Raw genomic sequence first — 4,455 nt, 5'->3', positions numbered from 1 at the left:
TATGTCAGACACACTTCTCTGAGTGTGTTTTATCACCTAAAGGAGAAAAATCCAAATCTGGTCTTGCATGGATCAGCAGACAAAAGGGTTGTTAGTCCATATTTATTTAATATCCAGTCTACACAATTCTATTGCTTGCTTGGTTCTTTCTATTATCCAAAAAAAAAAAACCTACACTGAGTGGAATGATTTGAGTCACTGAAGTAACAGAATAGCAGAAAAAATATTTTAAAAACTGCAATGAAGAAAGTTTCTGTCAATTAGGGTAAGAACACAATATTTTTACAAGTATTGCACTGTTAATAGCAAACTATATTTGGTTTTAATTATGATGCAATTAATTAGAAAATGCAGACAGATGTGTGTGGTGTTTCATTGTGGACACCACAGAAAGAAACAGAAAAGATAGTGAGGATGACAAACTCTGAAGGTTTCAGTTTTGTGTGCGTGGTCTGATTGAGAGACGTGACACTGAACAAGCCCCTGTAGGACTGGGTTCTGTAGATACAGTATTCTAGTTGTATACTGTTGTTGTTGGGATTCTTTTTTTAGCTCAATCAAAAAGCAGATTAAAGTTTCTAACACCTTTTAATATAAGAGCTAAGCATCACCAGCTTGATGTTTTTTCCCCCCATCCCATAGGCACATTGCTCAGAGTAACATCATTTTCTAGGTCAGGAATGCTTGATGTTCTTCTAAACCCCAAACCTCACAGTCTCCCTGTTAATACCCATCACACTTTTGAATAATTCCATATCCTAGAACCCTCTGAGTCCCTATCCCAGCTGTCTTCATTCAGTTATGGCTCCTTGGTTGAGAACCAAGGTCTCTTGTTACTTGCCGACTATTGGCTTGAGCTAACTTCCATTTAAATCAATACAAGGATTCCCCTTGACTAGGATGGGAATTGTATTGGGCCCTATTTCTCTTGAAGTTTGGTCCTTTTTGCCCCTAACTGTTCATTTAATTTAAGTTTGCCAGATGGTATCTGGCAAATAATAATACGAAATACATCAAAATATAGACAGAAAACCTCCATTGATTAATTCTATTGCACATTGTATATGCCCAAGCACAGGCATACTAGAGAAGTTAAGCATCTGGTTTACTAAAGACCAAGTTTTATCCTTCCATGCAACAATGTATAGTGGGGGAAATAATTAAGTCAAAAGCTGCATGAGTATAAGCTTGACCCCACTTAGCACATAGTGCAGAGGAAGAAAGTAAGGTTTAAAAATGTGTTAGCTAGTTACTGTCAATGCAAGAGTCCTCCCTGTAAATAATACAATATTGTGTATTTGTTTTCATCCCCTTTGCACTGTGTATGGGAGGGTTTGGACTCATTTCAGCAAGTTTGGTCAAAAAGTTTTAGGTGGAATGGGATGGCCGGGAAAGGTTCATGATACTTGCATCTTCAGGAACTCTGGTCTGTTTAAAGGGCTGCAGGAAGGGATTTACTTCCCAGACCAGAAAATAACTGTTAGGATGTTGAAATGCCTATAGTTATCCTTGGGGACCCAGCCTACCACTTAATGCCCTGGCTCATGAAACCATACACAGGCAGCCTGGACAGTAGTCAGGAGCTTTTCAACTATAGGCTGAGCAAGTGCAGAATGGTGGTAGAGTGTGCATTTGGACGTTTAAAGCGTTGCTGGCAGTTTAGTGACTTGCTCAGACCACAGCAAAACCAATATTCCCATTGTTATTACTGCTTGCTGTGTGCTCCACAATCTCTGTGAGAGTAAGGGGGAGACGTTTATGGCTGGGTGGGAGGTTGAGACAAGTTGCCTGGCCGCTGAATACGCGCAGCCAGACACCAGGGCGGTTAGAAGAGCAGAGTAGGAAGCACTGTGCATCACAGAAGCTTTGAAATCCAGGGTACTGTGTGACACTTCTGTTTGTTTCTCCTTGATGAAAACCCACCCCCTTGGTTGCCTCTAAATTCCCTGTAAGCCACCCGCCCTCCTGTTCGATCACAGCTTGCTTGCAAAGGAAATAAAGTCACTATCATTTAAAAAACATGTATTCTTTATTAATTGATTATAAAAATAGGGAGATAACTCACTAGGTAGGCTGGGTAGGGTGTGGGAGGAAGGTAGGAGGGAAGAAAAAGCCACTTTAAAACATGTTGAATGAGAGCCTTCTGTTGCTTGGGCTGTCCACTGGGGTGGAGTGGTTGGGTGCCCGGAGCCTCCCACCCCCACTTTCTTGGGCATCTGGATGAGGAGGCTACGGAACTTGGGGAGGAGGGAGAGCGGTTAAACAGGGGCTGCAGCGGCAGTCTGTGTTCCTGCTGCCGTTCATGAACCTCCACCAGGTGCCGGAGCATGTCCGTTGGATCCTGCAGTAGCCCCAGCGTTGCCTCATGCCTCCTCTGATTTTCCTTTCTCCACCTCTCCTCACGTTCATCGGCCACTTTCCTGTACTCTGCTATTGTGTTCCTCCACACATTCTGCTGAGCTCTGTCAGTGCCGGATGACTGCATGAGCTCAGAGAACATTTCATTGCGCGTGCGTTTTTTTTCGCTGCCTTATCTGAGATAGCCTTTGGGATGGAGGAGGGAGGCTTGAAACATTTTAAGCTGCTCGAGGGAAAAGGGAGTTAAGTATTTAAAAAGATACATTTTACAGAACAATGGCTATACTCTTTCACGGTGAACAACACTATTTACATTACATAGCACATGTGATTTTGGTACAAGGTCGCATTTTGCATCTTATGTTGAGCGCCTGCGGCTTTGGTGTTACAGATCACACACGCAGTGCCGGGCAACAGAACTCGGCTTCCAGGCAGCCATGGTAAGCCATAGTCTTTCGGCTTCTGCAACCTTCATAACAGCAGCGCCCTCCTCTCCCATACCAAGCAAAGCACATTGAGTCAGCCATTCAGTGCTGAGGTTTTCCTGTTAACGTGCAGCAGCAGAAACCAAACTAACCCCCCACAATCCAATTCTCTGGGATGATTGCTTTACCCCTCACCCCACCACGTGGCTGGTATCAGGGAAGATCCCTGCTAGCCAAATGTGAACAGCTCAGCCACAATGCCCCCCCACCACCACGTGGCTAACTGTGGGGAGGATTTCTTTTCAGACACAGTCAAACATCCCAGTAGGAATGGCCACCTCTGAATGTACCCTTAATTAAATTCCCCTATTTCAACCAGGTGACCATGAATGATATCACTCTCCTGAGGATAACACAGAGAAATAAAGAACGGATGTTGCTTGAATGCCAGCAAACACCAGGACCAATGCTGCCAGGCTTTGTCATGCAATGATACCAGATTACTTGCTACTGGCATGGCATGGTAAAGTGTCCTACCATGGAAGACGGAATAAGGCTGCTCTCCCCAGAAACCTTCTGCAAAGGCTTTTAGAGTACCTCCAGGAGAGCCTCATGGAGATGCCCCTGGAGGATTTTCGCTCCATCCCCAGATATGTTAACAGACTTTTCCAGTAGCTGTACTGGCCACGAATGCATCCCAAGTCCTCAGGGCTACTTAATCATTAAAAAAATGCTTGCTTTTATAACATGTATTATATTTAAAAAGGTACACTCACCAGAGGTCCCTTCTCCGGCTTCATTGGGTTGGGAGGGTATTTCAGTCAGGGTGATAAAAAGATCCTCGCTGTCAGGGAGAACGGTGTTCTGTGTGCTCTCCTCAAGCTTGTCCTCCTCCTCCTCATCTTCCCTGTCCACATAATCCTCAGGCATGATGGAGAGTACCCCATTGTCGGAGTCCAAGGACAGGGATGGGGTAGTGGTGGCGGCCCCCCCTAGAATTGCATGCAGCTCAGCATAGAAGCGACATGTCTGGGGCTCTGTCCCAGAGCGTCCATTTGATTCTTTGGTTTTCTGATACTCTTATCTGAGCTCCTTAAGTTTCACGCGACACTGTGTTGGGTCCCTGCTGTAGCCTCTGTCCCTCATGGACTCGGAGATTTTTTAAAATGTTTTGGCATTTTGTCTTTTGGAACGTAGTTCTGATAGTACGGATTCCTCTCCCCATACAGCAATCAGATCCAGTACCTCCTGTTCGGTCCATGTTGGAGCTCTTTTTTGATTCTGGGACTGCATGGTCACCTGCGCTGATGAGCTCTGCATGGTCACCTGTGCTGATGAGCTTGCCTGGCCAAACAGGAAATGAGATTCAAAAGTTCCTGGGGCTTTTCCTATACACCTGGCCAGTGCACCTGAGTTCAGAATGCTGTCCAGAGTGGTCACAATGGTGCACTGTGGAATAGCTCCCGGAGGCCAATACCTTTGAATTGCATCCACACTAACCCTAATTCGAAACGGCGATGTTGATTTCAGCACTAATCTGCTCGTTGGGGAGGAGTACAGAAATTGGTTTTAAGAGCCCTTTATGTTGAAAAAAATGGCTTTGTTGTGTGACAGGTGCAGGGTTAATTCGATTTAACGCTGCTAAATCCCACATAAACTCGTAGTGTAGACC

The 4,455-nt window shown here is 45.0% G+C and overlaps 1 pseudogene; it reads right to left on the bottom strand.

The window, feature by feature from the left end:
• Window positions 1–2,118: 2,118 nt before the first annotated feature.
• On the bottom strand, window positions 2,119–4,076 carry LOC140904825 (uncharacterized; annotated as a pseudogene).
• Between the last annotated feature and the right edge of the window lie 379 nt (window positions 4,077–4,455).

The sequence above is a fragment of the Lepidochelys kempii genome, chromosome 1 (assembly GCF_965140285.1).
Source record: "Lepidochelys kempii isolate rLepKem1 chromosome 1, rLepKem1.hap1, whole genome shotgun sequence".
Classification (NCBI taxonomy): domain Eukaryota; kingdom Metazoa; phylum Chordata; order Testudines; family Cheloniidae; genus Lepidochelys; species Lepidochelys kempii.
Note: the sequence above shows the minus strand (reverse complement) of the source record. Positions and strands in the feature narration are given on the sequence as shown.